Genomic DNA, 20151 nt, shown 5'->3' on the forward strand with positions numbered 1-20151 from the left:
CATTGGACAGCCTGATATTCCCAGGTTTGAGCTATGCTTAACTTCAGAAGACTCTACGTACAGGGAGAAAAATCAGGATGTTTTGCAAATGTTCTGTTCCTCATCACGCTCTAATCAAGCTCTGGCCATGTTAGGAGAATTGCTGATAGCCTAGGGCAAGACATGGCAACAGCAAGAGCTTTCTGGTCTTTCTCAGTGCTTCTGCTCAGGCCAAACTAGAACCAGAGGCCAGGTGCTGTATCACTTGTGACAGCTTGAGGCAAGATGTTTTGCTTGCTCAGCCTTAGAAGATTCATGTGATGCTCATCAAGTCAAGTAAAACATATCTTATGCGGATAGTCTTTAATGACACCATTACATTATACAGTAAGTGTCTGAATGTTAGGGAGGTCGTGCTCGTGCATGGGGTATGCATCGATATGAATTCCTCCTAGGCTAAAGCAGTTTCTCAAACAGAAAAAAATAACAGAAATGCTACAATTTCTAAAACTAACCCCAATCTTAACAGCCATTTAAGTGTTAATATAAGTATAAATTAGTGAATAATAAAAGACTACCTGGTATATCGTTGGCTAATGAAAAGCTCTGTTGGTAGCCACTGAGCTAGAACAAAAGGATGGCAGGATTGGCGCTGCTTGCGCACAAAGACACACAGTTATTGCTTCCACAGATGCTGCTGCACATTCTCCCATACAAGAATATCAGATGCATGAGTGCCAATGGCTGCACGCAGTGCCTGTGTACAAATGCACAAACACACACATGGAGAAGAATTCCAATTATTCTTAAAGATATTCAAATCCAGGAAGTCTTTTGGGTTTGTCTATGTAGTACAAAGAGGAGGATGAAAGAAATTAGCAAAGGAAAAGAAGCTCAATATAAATTACTTGGTTTTAATGTAGAGGGTGACAGAGAAATTCCTATCCCAAGGACATGCTTTATGAGGAACTGGAGTAGTTTCACCAGGCCTAGACGTCTCAAAGGAAAAGCCTGTTGGCAGCCCAAGAGACTCAAACACTGTAAATCACCAGAACCAGATGCTATTTTGAAAGGAACTCTGAAATAAATGTGAAAAATAGAGATGCAGTTAAGAATTTGTCAATTGGCATTAAAAATATCCATTGCTCCGGACAACTACTCAGAGCTAAAGAGGAAAAGGTGCAGTTTTAGAGGTAACTGACTGAGGATACTTCCATAGCATAAGGTAGTGCCTTTCTCAGGCTACTTTATGCCTGAATAAGCATAAAATAACGGGATCACAATATCACAGCTCTGCAAGTAACTTTTCCGTTCTAAGCTACTAGAATTGTTTGAACAAAATAAAAGTTACAGATACTTCAAGATCCTCAGTCCTAAAGTTTAATCCTAATTTGGAAACAAAGTAATCAACCTCTCTTCAGAGGAGGAAAAATGTAATTTTTCTGATGAGGGTAAGTATTTGAATCTTCCATCCGGAACAGGCTCTTATCAATGCTAACTTGGGAGGGAGATTGTAAACCTTCCTGTCAAAAAAACAAACATGCCAACCCAAGACAAGGGAAAAAGCCTCTTCAAACATAAAAAAAAAAGAAAAGAAAAGAAAATAATTGACAGTAAAGCCGGGAAGATGTGAATCCCCTTGCTGGTTGCTGAACAGTCATGAATTTCTTTAACGCTGCTAGTTGCTCCCTGCTTTCCTCCTTCAGCAGCTTTAGAGGATGTAGGAGCATAAAGCCGTTTAAAGCCACCCTTTATTGGTGCTCTCTTTAGCAATAAACCCCAGAACTTTGGCATAATAGAGGTCTGTGATGCAATTCACAAATATTCAGTTATCTCAGTATTCATCTACTGGAAACATAAGGTATTCCTTTAGTGAGCTTTAATGGGTACTTATATTTATTGTATGCTCATTTTACTGTTACTTCAGGAAACATCTTAGGAAAAGAATATGGAACTTCCAAGGAACTGCACAGTGAGTCCAATAAAAGCAAATTCCACTACCCTTTGAAATCCTACCTGCAGCTTGCTTTCATCTGCTAACAGTAATAGTTATCACTGCCAACAATCTTTGAACAAAACTGTTTTGTGACTTCTATTCTTTTTTGCACATAGCCTTGATTTAACAAGAAAGATGGGGAGCATCTGTTGGCAGCTTCCACTGGGCACTCTTTTGGAAGCAGGAGATGTGACCTTGAATCCCCTTGGACTTCTGAAGGACCTGAAATTCAGGTTTTCTGTTTCTTGGGAGAGTCCCCTCATCTGATTGCTTCAGCCAGTCTCTTAAACTCTTCAGATGGATTTTAGTAGTCATTTAGTAGGTCACAATTTTTAAGTAGCAATTTGGTCTGCCCCTGTCTTTCCCATTCCCCCTCAATCACAGCATATATTCTTACCCTCTGTTGTTTTTGCCAACTGTTATAAGATACCTGATTACAATCGATCTTTTAACGTGTTCCGAAAAAGAGGTCTTAGCACTTGGGCTTTCTAAGCATCATGCTCATCTTCTGTTCTGTGTTGTAGTAGAAGACTAATTCTTACATCAGTTTCCCCTACTACTATGGATTTTTACAGCTATGGATTTTTAGCCACAAATCAAATTCTTCAAATGAAGATGAGCTTTTATAACCTAGGCGATACCTGATACAGAAAGCGATCACCTCTGTATTGTTTATCTCAGAGCAGAAGATCCTGTGCTTCTGAGATAAGAGTTCTTCCTGGAAACTTTCCTTGGGTCAGCTACTTCCACCACAAATAGTGCCTTTTAAGCATGGATACATCATCGGGTTCTAGAAATTAAGTGCTTGCATACTTTAATACAGTACCTACAGCACTCCGTCACCACATGGATATAGAGTGACCATGATGAGGCAGGTTTTAGGTTCCCTTTACAAACACTTAAAAAAAAAGTCAAAGTATCTAATAAGCATCCTTCAATTTTCCAATATTTTAGACACCCATTTCTTATGAAGAACGAGGTTTTTGGTGTCTTTACACATGGGAAAACACAAACTGGAAGTAAGCAGCTAGTTGCACTGGTAGCAGCTTAAGCCACCTACAAAAGAAGAGATTAAAGCAAAGCAAACATGAATAAAAAACCTCCCAAGCCTCTTGGTGAAACTGTACCTTGTTAAATAGCAGCAGCTCTCAGACACATCTGCAAGAGAGTCCCAGTCATTAAATAAGGCTGGAGCCTATGTCTGGCTAGTTCACTGTTAGCTTACAAACTTTTATGTTTTAAAATCTATTACCTGCATTATTGGTAGAAGTTTATCTAAATACTTTGCATTAGCCAGGCTGTAAATGTGACATTAAAGTATGCTAGTCTTAAATTTTGATTGCAAGGACAAAGTACTGTTCTACATTTTCACTGCTCTTTAAAAATAAGCTTCTATAAAGACATTAAGAAACTGAGTGCAGATACTCTATTTAACCAAGCTTTGACATGTATCTTACACACAAGAAGGATAAAACTTGATTCAAAGGTAATTTTTACAGATGCACACAATTCCCCCTGCCCCCCCCCCCCCATTTTGTCTTTGTCATATGGAAATAAAAAAATAGCTTGTTGAGTGCAATGAATTGCTGAATTCAAGCACAATTAATTTCTGGAACCTCCACAACAATACAACCAACAGGGGGCTGTCTGGCTACACGATGTTATCAAATCTGCAGCAAAATCTTATTTTTCTGACTGTATAACCTACCATCCATGCACCCTTCCTAAAACCGGCTGTCACAGAGGTCATTTAACACATTTCATACCTCCAAAACACTAGAGTTCTTTTTCATCTCTGTCTGATACTACTAGAAATTTCTTATTTTTGTGTCTGAAGTTCCATTACACATAGATGGATAATATAGTTTACATATTTATTGATATGACTGAAAATAACAGATATTGCTTATTGGACAAGTGGGAGACTCTCACATTGTCTTGATGACAGGAAAGGTGTGGCACAGATGTTTCCATATGCTAAGAACCTGTATCTATACAAGCATGTTTGTGTTAGTTTCATATGTAGACACCAATCTTCTGTAGATGAGGTAGACAAAGATGTTATCCCCTTTGATATCCCCTTAAAGAGCAGCTAGGCAAAGTCTGTCTGTAGGACTATCAAGAAAGAAAGAATAATGCCCTGAATATTCCTTACATTTGTTTAAGCAACAGAAATGAACTTTAATACCACACTGCCACTCTCAAGAGTAGAGGGAACTTTTCCTTGCTGCTGCTCACACAGCAAGGACATCCAGCTGTGGGAGCTTACCAAAAACTATCCCAAAGTCATTCAGTGAAACCACCATGGAAGTCAGAGCCAGGCTAATACTGAAGGAAACAGGAAGACTCTGCCAGTCCCAAACTTGTCTGGACTGAGAATCACAGGACTGTAGAACCATAGTCATATATTATTGTGGACTATTCTAGCTGGTCCAAATCATATAATCCCTGAAGCTTTTCCTTTATTTCAATAAAATATTAAAAATGTATACATTTGAGACTTTATATTCTATAATTTATGCCTTATATAGTTCAAATTTTAATAATTATTAAGTTTTTTGGAGTGTTTTATGAGAGATTCAAAAATGTTTTACTTTTAAATCCACTTAAAAGTGTAAAAGCTGCTGACAGAAGGTTCCTTTATAGGTAATAAAGCCACATGCTTGCCCAGCAAAAACCCATAGGGAAATGTGAAGCTTTCTATCTACAGCTGTTTCCTATGGCTATAAACAGCAGAAGAAAACATTATGGATATATCATTCCCATCTCTCAACAGAAGCTAAGTCAGCCAGCCTCTAGCTGTATACTTGAGATTGAAAATTCAAACTGGATAAATGCTGCTATCATGAATTAGTTAGTTTCAGAACTTTTGAACACAGGGTTCAAATTTTACATTAAGACAGAAGCAATATTAGATAAAATTCATTTGATGCATTAACACAGAGCTATTATAACGGAATCAAATTTGGAAAAAAGTATTGAGGAGTTGTACCTGAGAGCCATTACATAACTTCCAACAGAAATAAACTGTTTAGAGTGGAAAAATTAACAGCCCAGTGTTATTAGCCCCCAACAGAAAGATGAATAATGTCACTCATGCCATTGCATTTTTGCCATAGTTTTTTCATATTTCTGTTTATAGTTAAATATTTTCTTCTGATACACACTTACAACTGTCACGTTAGAACAGAGATTCACATATATGTCAGACATAAGTTTTCCTTCACATACATTTAAAACTTCTGTTTGTTGATTTTGACATGAAGAATTGCTGCTCTGCTTCAAGTTAAATTGTGGTAAAATAGTAGATCACCACTTTGGATATATTTCTATTAATCATTTCTTGTGACTTCTATGACAGGATGTGGTGATGAAGAACATAAAGGGAGTCTAAACATTTCAAATTCCAATCATTATTGCTCATATCGCTACCTAATTAGGAGAGATTTCCCCCAATACTTAATGAGATACCACGATTAAGAGAAAAGCTGAAACATTTTCAGATCACTATATCTGAATATCAAGTACAGACCCACTCTCACTCAGTAAAGTGTGCCATATGCAGCACCAAGAAAAACGCTTCTGGAATTTGAAGAACAATGGCCTGTAGAAGTCCTAAATACATAGGTGTAAGTCACGTTACATTTTTAAAGATGTGCTGTTTGCCACTGGACATAAGAAATTAATTGTTACAATTTAACTAGTTCATTCTTTCCGCATAGATCTTTATAGGTAAATTTATTGTAAAATATGCTAAAGTTCAAACATGATCATTACTTTTAGTGTATAAAAGATTTTGCAGACTATTGAAGGTGTTACTCATGAAAGCACATTCCAAAAATGGGACAAACAAGTGTTTAATTATAATAGCTATATATCCACAATGCATCACTGACAAGACAGGACACAAATCAGAATATTTTGAAGTTCACAGGACTGGATGAATAGACCATGAATCAACAACATGGAAACTCTTGGTTTCTCAGCTTGAGCTGGTAAAGAAGAGTTGATTGCAGACTGGTCTTTAAAAGATGCACATTTCTCACCTCTTCCTCTGAGATCAGGATTAATAAATGCCATAGAAAATTCCATAAGGAAATGCATTACTGTAGTACAGCTACTTAAAAAAACCCAACCCAAACCCAAAACCAACCCCCCCCAAAAAACCCCCCAAACAGCCCTTCAAGATGAGAGTCTATTACCCTTATTTTAAGTAGGTGTAGAAACTGTAGTAGTATGCAACAGTTTGAGGTACTCTGTTTAAGAAGATAGGAGACATAACAGACATAACATTACATAGTATTTTAATTCAAATGACAACTCCTAAGCAGCTCAGCTGCAAATGTGAAGAGCCAGCGTTTCCATCAGACATGAGGGTCTTAAGTCAGACACCTCTGAAGAGAAGAACACAAATTCTATGAAAACAACAGCCTGGTAATATGTTTAGCATCATATCGGAATAAAGGTAGAAGAATAAACATCACATCCAATTCTGAGGAATTGTCATTTGACATAACCATGAAGACATGGTTTCCTCTACTTGCAGTCTTGTTCCATTGGCTGCAGAATTTGCTACCAATTTCTGCAGCACCTACAGCAGCACCAGCCTTTTTGCTTGCACAGCCCACAAACATCTTACCTGGCTCAGCACTGCACCAGGCCAATATGATCATTAGATTAAATATTGTGTATGATCATGAAGATTGCTTCACAGTACACTAACACAAGGGGGCAAACAAAGATTGCAGAATCTTAAAGCGGGAATTATTAACTTCTCAGTGTTACACTGTGATCTTCACATTCTTTTTACAGTACTTATAGTTAAGTTATTAGATTGTGTTTTGTTTTTTTTTCCCAAAAAAGCATTTGCCCTTTTGAGTTCCAATTCCCATATTAGCTGAAACATTTTATTTACTTCCACAAAGGGCCACAAAGACAATGAGAACTGAAGCATCTTTGAGGAGAAAACGCCAAGAGAGCTGGGACTCCAGCCTTGAGAAGAAAAGGCTTGTGTGTGTGATCTTATCAAAGTTCACAAATGCGTGCTGATGGGGGTCAGGGAGAGTAAAGCAGGCATAGCCAGGCTCTTCTCAGTTGTGTCCAGTGACAGGACAGGAGGCAACAGGTGCAAAATGAAATGCATGAAGTTCTGTCTGAACAGGACAGGTTGCAGTCTCCATCCTTGAAGATATCCAAAACCTGACTGGACACAGCCCTAAAAAGCCTGCTCTGCCTGACCCTGCTTGGACTAGATGATCTCCAGAGGTCCCTTCCAACCTCCACTACTCTGTTATTTTGGAATTCCTTTTCAGGACCAAAATTCATGAAGTAGCTGAGAGCACTAATAAGGTTGCCCTCTTCTGTGTGGAATACAATGAGGGGGGATGAAATTGTCAGCAATTTCAGAGATGACAGCAAAAGCTACTACTTAGCAGTCTGCATTCCCTTCTGGATCTGAAGTGGAGAGCACTCTAGTGAATGTTAGAAATGATCTGAGGTGTGCAAGTCCCTTTCCCCAAGCCTGACTCATGTTCTCTTTGCCTCAGGCCAGATCCCTTCTGTCAGGCTACTGCTTCTTCCAATTTCAAGAAACAAACAAAACCCCCAAATCTTCCAATCCTTCCAATTTTCCAGCTCATCACATCTGTCCTTCCCCTATCAGTTCACAGCTCCAACCTTTCAACATTAGATTTTTAGACATGCTCCTCTCACTAGTTGTCTTCACTCCTATACAGCTACTAGTCTCAGTTTATTTTCAAGCAGGCCTATCTTTTCTTGCCCTTTTATGTGAGTTAAGCATCTTTTTCCCATATTGTTCCTAAGCCTAGCAGAAAACAAGCACCTGAACTGAAGACAGCTAGCCTTCCTTTCTTACGTCAGGCACAATCCTTAGGACCCCACACCTGCAATGCAGAGGGAGTTCCATTCAGCCACTGGTTATGGCACCCCCCATGCAGGTCAACCTCTGGAAAATACAATTGCTAATATTATTTAAGGCAACTGTGAACCATGCAAGAAATATGGCATTATTTTCAAAGGTTTAGGAATGGAGTAATTTGAGTAGGCCTTCATAAGCACTTGAAATAATTTTCTTAATCCAGACAAGAACTTTGGTTCCTCACTTGAGCTCTGGTTCTGCAAATGCTCAAACAGTATTTTCATCACCTCACTAAACTGTTACAAGCTGCTAGGGCCACCAAACAAGGCAGTCCAACCTTTCCCCTTCTGCTTCTTCCCACTCCCTGCCATCCCCTGCCTCGTGCCAGTTACATGGGTTTGCACGGTGAGCCAGAAGGAAGCAATCTGTCTCAGTATTCACACGAAGGCCTACACTGGCACAATGCAGTTAGTCAGGAACAAATGGTTTGGCCACTGGACTTTAACAAAGCCATACAAATAGACTTATTTGTTGCACAAATAAGTCTCAAATCCTTCTGACCAGCTCTTTAGATTCATATCTACTCATAGGAGTCCTGGAGAAAAAGCCTAGATATATTAAGATACTGGATCTACGAGAGTCACAGGATGGATGGCCCTCTGCAAGCACCACAGCCTGCAGTACACTAACAGAAATCAATGACCTTTAAAGGCAGGGGAATAGTGGAAAAATAGTGTTTTTTTCTTTTATAACCTACAGAGCCTGGTCTTTCCAAGCATTTTTAAGTTTTCAAATGGCTGAAATGTATGTGCAGGTTTTTAGTATTAAGCAGTTACAGGTAAGCAAATATACCATAGTGCTATTTAAAGAAGCCTCAGCAAGAAAGCTATCCAACTTTGAACCAAACAGCAGCATCTTTCTGATTAGTCAGCCTCATTTAGGCCACATATGTTAAGAGACCTGTAGTAGGTAAATGTATACACAGAAGTGCTTACTTTATGCAGTATTAGATAGCCCACAGCTTTTCATGATTTTATTGTTGAGAACTGCTCAGGTCTGAAATAAATTGGAAATTTTAGCCATCAGTAACTTCACTAGTTCAAATCCATAGCAGGGCAGACAAGAAAAGTGTGATTTTTATCAGTGCATACACCAGGCTGAAATTCTATATGGTAAAATAATGCAGATCTATGAATTATAACAACTTGGATTCATATTCATCTACGTCATGTTTGTACCTGTGCAACTGCACCAGTAGCAGACATGTGAAGCCTGAAGTCAAAACAAATCTCCAGTGCAGATAAGCTTTCAAAACATCTATATGATGTATAAACTTGAAGCTGTGAGCACTTACTTGAAGAAGGCATGTGTATTTTAACGATAAAATATAACAGGACTAATAAAATGAGATTAGCAAGTGATACTGAGTCATGATAGTGAAGAAAATAAAATCTTAAAAGGAAACACACTTTCAGATCTTGACTGTATCTAAAATTAGTGACATTTACATAACCATTAGTCTACATTTGACTCACCACACAGTTCTTGCATGCAGCTTTTAAAAGGAAAGGAGCCTGAGTAATTTCCATTCTCACTGCAGCGATTTCAATCGTCTCAATGAAAGATTCCCCTGCAAGAGAAACATCTTAGCAGAAGATGAGGAAAAAAAATTAGTAAATTCACAGATACACAGTTTAAACTTCTAACCATAAAAATGTTACCTGTCTATAGACACAGTGATATAAGAAATGAAGCATTTAGTAAGTTTTGTTAAAGAAAAAGTATGTTCCAAAATTTTTATGTGCTCACTTTGCTAAAAACATAACAAAACATTTCCCAGTTCCATTCATTAAGAAAATGCTGTAAAAATGAACACACAGTTTAAAGAGTTTTAATAAAGAAATACTGATATTTAAAGTAACACCATTTTTATAATTTATGTATATAAATAAACACACTTACCAAAGCTTTGTTAGACAGGTATAGCTTGAGATGGGTCCTTTAATAAATTCAGCTTTCATGTAAACCAAAGCATTCAAAGTTATATATATATGTCTGTTCTATGTTTACCATCACACACTATGAAGTCCTAAATAATATTTCTGAATAGATGAAAATACAAACAAAAGCCAAGAAAATGTTCATAAACAATCAATGTATAAATTATAACAACAATAAGGAAATACATGACATGTCCTTTTTCATGACTCATATGCAGAAGTGGCTAGCCTTACTTCAGCAGCACAGTTAATACTGGAGATATTTACAGTCTTAACACCAATATTTACGTGCTGCTAAAGTATGACAGACATCAGCATCACAAGATTAATTAATAAGTGATATTTCTCTTCAGGATGATGAAATCCTTGTATTTTTGAGGCAGCACAATATGGCCTGCACCTTTTCAAAACCCACAAACCATTATGTGCTGCTACGTTATGCCAAGGTGTCTACCATACTTCAAGGAAACAGAAACGTACGCTGAAAGCAGAATGTAGATTTCTCTTATTGAGCATTAGTTTTTTTCCATGTACTGACATGGGCTGTATTAATAAACTACAAAATGTTTACAAAACATTTGTCCATTGCCAAGCTGACTGTTTATTTAGAGTGAAGCTCTAGACTTTATTGTCAACCATGCATAATACCTTAATGGGACATGAACTGGGAACTGGACAATTGTGTGTCTGATTAGAGGAACTAAAGATCATGCAGATGTTTACTTCAAAACAAAACAAAAAAGTATGGGTTATTTTCTAATCTAACTTTTGGTCATCTGGAAACCTCTGATGTGAAAAAGACAGCTATCATATGTAAGACAATAAGAACTAATTTAAAAACAAACTTCTGTTATGTACTGTATCAGTCCTCAAGCTGTTTGTTACCTCTACAGGTTACCCTTGCCACAATTTTTGGGCAGACAGACTTACAAGTCTGTCTTAATTCATTTCAGAGAAAAAATATATTAAAAAACCCCAATCATGTCAGCGTTTTAAGTGTGTACAGTACTTTTACTGGTTCCCTAGATAACATGATTTATGCTTTCTTTAATGTTTTTTATACCAAATTATTAAGACAAAAGCTACTCACACAGACCAGACCCAAACACTCCATTGCCTTCTAGTCAGTTCATGATAAAACAATTTCTGTAAATTAACAGGGCTATCTGTAAGCACAAAAAAAAGTTTGGCAGGCCAAAAAGGGGTAAAGTTTGGTGAGTTTTCCTTTCCTCCTTTCCTATTTTTGCTCCTACAATACAGCAGGATGATCTCTGCTAGAAGGGTCTGTTGCTACAGATGAGCCAGTTACTGTGAGATTTGCCAATGTAAGTTCACAGGTAGCTGCAGCAACACTAAGGTTTTTATATAGCTATCTAGGTTTGAATGCTACTTTAGGAACTGTATAAAAGAGCCATTTCTGGTATATTTTATACATGCACAAATATATTTACACTTCCCTGCCCCCCTTACTACCTGTGTTTGTTTTTTAAATTGGACAGCTAAAATAGGCAACCTAGATTATATAGGCACAATTTACCCAGTACCTTGGTGAGGTAATACCTGAAAGCAAAGTCAAAATAAACCTAACTGTAAAGGTATGCTGTGACAGTTTCCAAGAGAGGAAGAGGTAAAGAAAAAACTCCACCATATATACATAATGTGGAAGGCAAAGATAAAGAAAAAGATAGATGCAAGCAAAAATGCTAGCCAGCAGCAAGAGATTTACTTAAACTTTTCTGGGAAAAGAATATGAAGATGTTTTCCAGCAAAAGAAAATATTGCTTCTTACTTGTAAATTTACCTTGAAAGACTGAAAGGAAATTATTTAAAAAAAGACAGCTGCAACATTTAGTACTTTTGTAAGTACATTTCTCATTTGTATGTTCAGGCCAAATTCTTCATTTGTAAACTATGTGTGTTTAACTAGATACTGTTGTTTCAATTGCCTAGCTGTTTTTAGCTTCTAGCTTAAGCGTGGAGGGTTTTTTTCTGTTGCATAAGTAAATCCCTCTAAAATTAAACTACACACACCATGAAATGAAGACTTGGCAGAATTATTATGGTATTTTCTACAGTAAGTATAGTAGTTAGAGAACTTGCAGGTAATTCCACCCACCCAACACCTTACATGCATTAGAGGATTGTGGGTTGTTGGTTTGGTTTTTTTTTAAAACTTTACTACCAAAAATGCCCCAAAACAAAACAAACAAAAAAATCAAACACAACATGACTGTACATTTTCTACATTGCTATTAAAAATATATTATCTCTGTAAGGATAATAAACAAGTTTTCCAATAAAATTGAAGACACTGTATGTGAGAGAAGGGGTGGAAGAACAGGAGAAGGATGAAAGAAGTGTAAAAAAGATAAAAAGTGTACTAAGTCAGAAATCTACTGAAATCCAGAAGTGTCTGCACAAAGCTCTGTACCTCTATGTTTTGGTCATAAAGCTAATTCAGTCATGCTAACCAAAAGTGCTTCTCCTACCTCTGTCCTTGTGTATTAAGATGGGGGTCTGTGGGTGATAGAGACAGACAGGGGAGACCTTAATAAAAGCTGGGAATCATGTATGCAGGCAGCTCCATTAGATTCCCCCCAGCCCCTGAAAGCAAGAGCCTGCTGAGGAAGATGGAAGAAGGAAGGATTCTGAAGAAGCAGAACTGAAATTCCATAGAAGCAGGCTCTCTACATATACATTAAAGTCAGAAATGACGTTAGAAAAAGCAATTAAATGGTTTTAAAAAAAAAGTGTGTATGTTTGTGCGATTGGTGTTCCCAATCAAGGAAGGAGCCTTTCCTTGATTTCAGTATTTCTTAGTTGATTTATCAGAGACCAAGCCCTAACATAAAACATCACACTCAGTTTTCATTGGTTTATAGTTAAGAGTTTACAACAACACCAAGCCCAATTCAATCTCTTTCTGACCCCATGAAAACCAGCTGCAAGTGAATTTCTGGCTACTATAACTACTACTAAGCTCCTTAAATGCTATTATAACTACCAATAAGCTCCTTAAATTCTATGTAATATATGGTATCCAAAAAGATACCACTAGCCAGCAATCTGACAGTTCAGTGATTTGGAGTAAAACAAATCATGGCCTTTCTATTAAATATTGTGTATTGTCTCAGAGGTCCAATAACATAAGATTAAACATTTAGCATACAACAGCAGTACTCTTGACATTTCTTGGCCAAAACATCTTCCCTGTTGATAGTGTTGTACACAACCATATTCCATTGCTCGTGTTACTTACTCATTAATGCAAAGCAACACAGACCCACTATGAAAGCAAGGTTATTACCTCACTGTTCATTGTGACCCTTTCCCAACCTTATTTCAGTTTAAAACTAGAAATCTGAAGATGAAAGATACTGAAAGACTCTTAAGTGTTCCAGTCTAAAACATACTGTTTGTCCACCAGTGCTACTCTTCCCCATAGCAGACATCAGAAAGTACATCTCCATAGCTCAGTTTTCCCAGTTTAGCTTAGTTTAAACTGGAAATGAGACAGGGTTTGCACTCAGATGACATAGTATGAAGTGGGGCAGTTTTGACAAGCATGTCCTGTTCCATGCATTCCATGAAGAGAGTAACTTACTCATATGGCAGACAGGACACTTTGCAGTGATAGCTTTTTTGACAACTGCTGTCGGATTTGCAAAGCTCTCCTCTTGGAGCTCGCAGTTCAGTGCCACTAATACACCATTCAGTATGAATAAACATGCTGACAGTTCAACTCTTGCTGCAGATACTTTTTTTTTTTTTCTCCCCCCCACTAAATTCATCTGGACAAAAGACAGAATTAAAGAGATAATCTCATTTCACTCTTAAGAAATCTAAACACTTTATTCTCAAACATCAAAACTGTAAGATCTAGAAGTATATGTAGCTGTGCCTTGATAATACACTGTTTACTTCCCCCCTGCTCCCACCAGTTTAAACAATAGTACTTTCACTTTATTTTGTCATATGCTTACTCAACACTGCAATATTTATACTGCAAACACATTGGAATTTATAACTCTTGCTCATTCTTAAAACTTACATTTAGAAGTAAATGCAAGTTTAATATTCTTTTACCTCTGCCTTCTGGTTGCTTTTGTTAAGGAATTCTCTTTCCTCCTAATTCTACAAGTCCTTTAGAGTGATATGTATATATTTAAAAAAAAAAAAAAAAAGGAGAAAATATTCCATTGAACTATTTCAAAGTATTACTTTAAAAAGGTCTTTTTGGCTATTATTGCATTATTATTTAGTTTAGGTATAACCTATGATATTCAGTTAATTCACTCAACTTAATTGAGGCTACTTTGTGGTAATAGAGGAAAAAGAATTACAAGAATAAACTATACACTTTAATTGCTATTATTCTGAAGTAACAGGAAGATTCTGAACTCACGTTTAAGGCTGCAGTTCTAAAAAACAATCTGTCTCTAACCTAGCAATTCTGTGCTAGGGTTGGGTGTTTGTTTGTTTTTAAATTAAATGACTGTAATCCAGCAATAAATTAGCCTCACTTCACCTCAAAAAGGAGTGGTCATTCAGGATCAAGCTTATACACACACTCTCCATGTATAATAGATCTTCCCATACCTTCTACCAAGCAGTAGAGTATTTCTAAGACTATTATCAATTTGTATTAAAAAGTTACAATTAATGCTTTGGATAATTTTCTGAACACAAAGATGAGTATTTGAGCAGAGATGACTAGCACTGATCTGGAGTTTTGGTTGTAAATTATGGGTAAGGTCAAGCACACAAACTTTGACAAAAAAGGGATTGTCTGTTAACTATTTCCCAATCATGTCAACAATTTTCCCCATATAACCATGGCAAAAGATTGAGGAAACTACAGAAGTTGTTTGCAATGTAAAATATTAATAATGAAAGTTAAGCAGATAACTGCTGATTACTGAAATCTACTGTTACTAAATTTGGAGAATCTATATCATGTGTCCAGCTATCTCTCCAAGGATCATGAACAAACATATTTAGACTAGCTGGAGAACTACTGCATAAGACCAACATAAAATTACAAAGCCAGCTAAAAATAAAAATAAAAAAAACCAGGAAGCAAAACATTAAAATCAGTAGTATAAAAATACCTGGAAATTTGGAAGTGCAGTTATGGTCTATCAGCATCAAATTCAGTTTTATGTCCTTTTTACTTCATCCCAGCACTCCAACCACTGCTTACAAAGGAATATGTGAGACAACCTAGTGCATGAGGTGCACTTTTGGTTTGGGCTTTTTTGTTTTTGTTTCCCCCCCTCCCCTCACTGCAGTCATGAAAACAAACCAAAGTGAAGACAGTTATTTGGTACTGCAATATTGATGCTTCTATTGGAGCGATGAATAGCATCCAAAATGCAGTGAATTTATGTGGAAGGCAAGAAACTAAAGGTAGTCCTGACTTGCACAAGTACAGAACATCAAACGGTTTTTATAGCTTGCTAGCTAAAAAAGCAGAACTAAGGGAAGCTGATATAGCACACAAATATTATCAATGTATATTTTAGTACATTATCAGTATATTTTATTATCAACTCTAGCTTAAAAATAAAATTGAATAAGACTAACTCCTCCCACCTCTTTTCCCAGTTTCTAAAGACTGTTTTGTCAGATGTTGATGCATTAACTAGACTGCTATATGAAATACTTCACAGTGAACTTGTAAAGTATAACAAGCTCTGGGTTCTAACAGAGTTTGTTAAAAATCCATCTTCCCTGCACCTTTGGCATGGACACAGGAAGAAAATTGTGTGAACACTTTCAATCTGTACCAACATTCTTTCTGCTTGAAAGGACACATACAAAATTAAAAAAACCCAAAGAAGCTATTTTTTTAAGTTCTATGTAGTAGGTTTTATATTTCATTATAGTGGTCATTAAAGTGTCCCTTTTCCCCCAATTTTATCACAAAAAATATTAATACTCAGTCTAGTGGATCTACCAAAAAGCAAGCCAGATCTGTCTTAAAATACAACATCAGTTTCTATATTAGTTTTTAAATAAATAAATAAATAATTAAAAAATCAAGATATAATCTTTTTTCAAGTTCTCCAATAAACATATCCTTAGATTATTACACTCTTACATTAAAAAAAGATAATCCTATGATTACAGTTCAAGTTTATAAAACCTAAAGTATATAGAATCATTGCTGGTGAAAGAGAAAAAGGAAGAACCCTTTTCCAAATAACAATACTCATACGATACCAACCAGCTATATAATGGGAAGTTATTAAGATAGGCAAACAGGTTCTCCTCTTAAATATATTAATTTAAAAAAAAAAAAATCAGAACATATCAGCTGTTAGTTTTCTGTCCTTTTAATTATTTTCCTGCTTTCTTAAAGAATTTAAAACAAAGTTAGTTTTATTAAATTCTCAGAAGACTTGGTCATTTAGCCCAGGAAGCAGTCGCACGCCTAGTATAAAATTTTGTGCTCTCCTCAGCTGGCACTCAGTCTTTTATGAAAGCAAGCCATGCAGGTATTGCTGTTTAAATTTTCTATCTCTATAACGTACAGCAAAGCATTTCTTGTCCTCAGCAGAATACTTAATACTCAAGTAGCACTTTGCAGGAACCCTGGCGGTCTGTGCACACGATCAGTTTCCAATGTACTGCTGGGAAAGTAGAAAATACATTAGTCAGTGTTAACCAGACTGCCTTCCTAGTTGCTATCTTATCTGAAATTGGTAAATAATAATAAATCATAGGACAGTAATATAGCAATATATATAAAAAAATTGGCCTGATATGTAAATACTACTAGTTGCGCTACAAAACCCCACAAGTCTTAAATTTTGATTTTGTTACATTTCGGCATTGTATGGAACTATAACGCCTAAAGACAAAAACCAGGCCCATAGTTCAGAATGCAACCCCACTTGTAAAGGGCTAAATTTGCTGCGTGTCTGCTTCCAAAGATTTAGGGTCAGAGTGACAATGCTATAAAATAAGGGTCAAAGCACAAAAAGACCAAGGCCACAGAACAAAGAGCTTTTCGTGTCCTGAAAGAAGTTGCTTTTTGTGAGCCTGCCTTCTGGCTCAGACAGTAAATTTGTCTTTTTCTTGACATCATCTCTACATGACTTCTATAAAATGCCAGACAATTATATGACTTATGAAAGGTGAGACTGAACTGTTAGAAGAAATCAACTCAACTGTTAAGGGAATTGACTAGTTAACAGCAGAGGAACACTGCCTAGAAATTGCTGTAACTTTTCCAATCCTTAGCTGTATTTCTACAACTTCATTATTTAATTAGTCACTTCAGCAGAAGTTTCAAGTGTCCTTAACACGTCTGGGGTGCAGATTCCTAGTCATATTATCTACTTAGATTATTGTTTATTTAATGGTAGCTGAGGAAATCTGCAGGAGCAGCAACCCAGAAGGCTGCTTCATTCTTCCCCCCCACCTCTCCGTGAAATATTCATAGAAGAGATACCATCTAACACACAGATGTGTATACTCCCTTTCAAAACCATTTATGGGTTGGCTCCCCACATCCCCACTGGTGAGACTCACTACTCATAGAGCTAAGCTAATGCAAAATAAAATGGTGCTTTCTAAGGCTGACACAGATTGCTAAGCAGTGAAATTTATTTTTCCAGCAAGATGAACTTCATTTAGGATATGCTTTTTCAAAACAAAAACAGTTTTGCCAAATGAAAGGAACTTTATCCATTGAAAAAAGAAAAAGAGATAAGGATGCTCATTGCCTTTTATGGCTTTATATTAAGCTAGATTTTCAATATTTCACTAACAAGCTTAAAGTAAAACCATGCTGAATTAACTACAAGTTAATATATTAAGAAAAAGATTTATAATCCAATACCTAAAGCACACTAGCAGTCAAAAAAAAAATTATACTCTCAGCCCTATCAAACTGTCTAGTAAATATCTACAAACCAAAAAGATGACATTAATCTCTGAACAATTAGCAATTGACTTTTTTGTTTAAATAAAAGGCTAGTTGACAGTATGTTCTTTGAACAAATATCAGTATTGCAAGAAGTCTCTCTCTATCGTAACCCAAACCTATATGAAAGAATCAGAATTATCACTATGTTGTACATTATCTTTTTTAGCAGGTCTAAAGCATGACATTTTGAAAATCAGATCTTCCTTACTTCAAGTAATTATTTTCCTCTTCAAAACAGATGGCTTCTGCCCTCTAAGTTACTATATTTAATTTTTTTTCAGTCCTACTAACTTACTTAAAAGCTGGAACTGGAGATTCAGATATGTGGAATGAGGTTAAAAAAAAATAAGTAAAACCTTACCTTTTAACTGTGGAGATCTACAATGGTTTTTGAATTTCAGTGGCAGCAAAACAGAAGTTTTATATTTTCAAGAGGAAGCAGATTCCTTTGCTTTTACTCTGCATTAAGCTAGAATATACTTGATTCCTATTTTAAGCATTAACGGTAGCATTTAAGAACATTATTTGTTTTTTTTTCTTCCTAAAAATTCAATACAATTGAAAAATATCTTATTATAGGATAAGCCTAGTGTAACATATGAAAGGCCTACTCCAATCATCCTACACTTTCTGAAGGAAATGATTACTCCTCATCTCTCAAGAAGCACTGGTGCGAGTGTACTGATTTTCCTTGTGGTGAATAGCAGCCCACAAGTTAAGGAACTGATGCAAACTGGCAGATTTCCCCTTCTAATTCTGAGTCATATGCGTCATCTTTTTGTCAAAAGCTGGGAAGAAAAAGAGTCTCTCTTCCAGCCTGCCACATGAAACCACCTGCTTAAAGATAGAACAGACCAATATTGCAATATTGGTCTGCACATTGCTGGTACTTACACATTTGTTCTTGCTTTGTTCAAATAAACAAAATTCTGAATACAGCCTTAATAGTAACTTAACAACAGAACTTATCTCTGATTTAAGGCCAAAAATCAAGCTGGTAAAAGGAAGAAAAAAAAGAGACAAGAGTCATGTTGGCATGAAAATGCTTATGCTTAAATTGGTAGTGTCTTACCTATAAAAGACTAAGAATTCAATTCCTTAAAAGCTTACATGTATGCTTGGTTTGAGCACTTGAGTATTCAGCTATATTTGGTATAAATATTCATTCTCAAAATCAAGAGTTCATGTGTGTGACTAAAATCTCTTTATCACTGTACATGATTATCAACTAACTGTTCAACACACCCCCCCAACAAAATCAAAAGCCTCCCTTACACCCCAGAGAATCTAACAACATCAGTGGGTTAAATTCCACGTTCCCCCCCCCCTTTTTTTCTTTCGTGCATTTTGCAAATTAAGAAGTGAGAAAGCTATTTTCTTCTTTCACAGATTCATCAAGGTCAGTCATTGTTGGAGTATATACTGTATGATGACACAATCTCTCTTCCAAAGGCTCCAGCACCGATTAAGGTTGGGCACATCACTGCCTGCAGATTACATATTTTCAAATTGCACTGGAGTTGCTGATCAGACCTGCAGAAGACAGGTGTAAATGTTTACTGTAATAATGCATTGCAGTATTTCTATGGATTTGTGACACTGACAGAATGATTGTAAGTAAGTATTCTTTATTAAAAAAACAACTTAAAGCAAGAGTAAGTTTTAGACATTTATAATAAGTTGTGCAAAAGAATGCAAAGATAATACTACTTGAAAAATTGTTACAGAGTGTAAGAACGATCATGCCATTTTAATCTTACATTAGCTTTTTTATATATAAGTATACATATAATATAGACTATTGTATGATAGATATGTATATAAAGTTAGATAGATAGATAGTTATAAACACATATACACTTATAAAATGCCCTTGTGTTGAAATTTGTACTGTGGCACAAGCATTTATGTGGCTGGGTGCATACATTTCAATATAATGAGAGAATTTGCATTGCTAAAATAAGAATTCTTGAGTGCTTTTCAAGAATCATGACATCACCATTTGCATTACAGGTTATTATTTACAAGCATTCAGAATGTTCTGTAAATCTATAACGAACACTGCAACCATGAAAACTGTAATTTATTATGTAATGCACTGTTACATAAATTAAATTGTGCACAATATACAGATGATCTCTCCTTCTCAGTTAAATATTAAATATAGCACCTGATTGCTCATCTTACTTCAATTATTTTATTTTTTTTTTTTACATTAGTTATATTATATTTTCCTTGATAGAGTTATGGACACAAAGTACCAGTCTGATGCCTTATCCTGTTTGTGGTACGGTTGGGTTTTTTTGTTACAACATGAATTATTTAAACTGTCTTATTAATTTGCATAATTTTGCAGTATTTT

General features: G+C 36.1%; 1 long non-coding RNA gene across 3 annotated transcripts in view; it reads right to left on the reverse strand.

Annotated features, from left to right (window-relative positions):
• Positions 1-20151, reverse strand: part of LOC142599891 (uncharacterized) — a 97028-nt gene that overhangs the window by 9552 nt on the left and 67325 nt on the right. Inside the window, exons 5-8 of one of the 3 annotated variants that reach the window (XR_012833331.1) lie at positions 9389-9498; positions 2637-6029; positions 1391-1502; positions 558-736 (exon numbers count right to left, since the gene is read on the reverse strand). This is a non-coding gene — a long non-coding RNA (uncharacterized LOC142599891). The remainder of the gene's footprint in view (positions 1-557; positions 737-1390; positions 1503-2636; positions 6030-9388; positions 9499-20151) is intronic. The other 2 variants (XR_012833333.1, XR_012833332.1) reach the window with 2 other exon arrangements.

Source organism: Balearica regulorum, chromosome 1 (genome assembly GCF_011004875.1).
Source record: "Balearica regulorum gibbericeps isolate bBalReg1 chromosome 1, bBalReg1.pri, whole genome shotgun sequence".
Lineage (NCBI taxonomy): Eukaryota > Metazoa > Chordata > Aves > Gruiformes > Gruidae > Balearica > Balearica regulorum.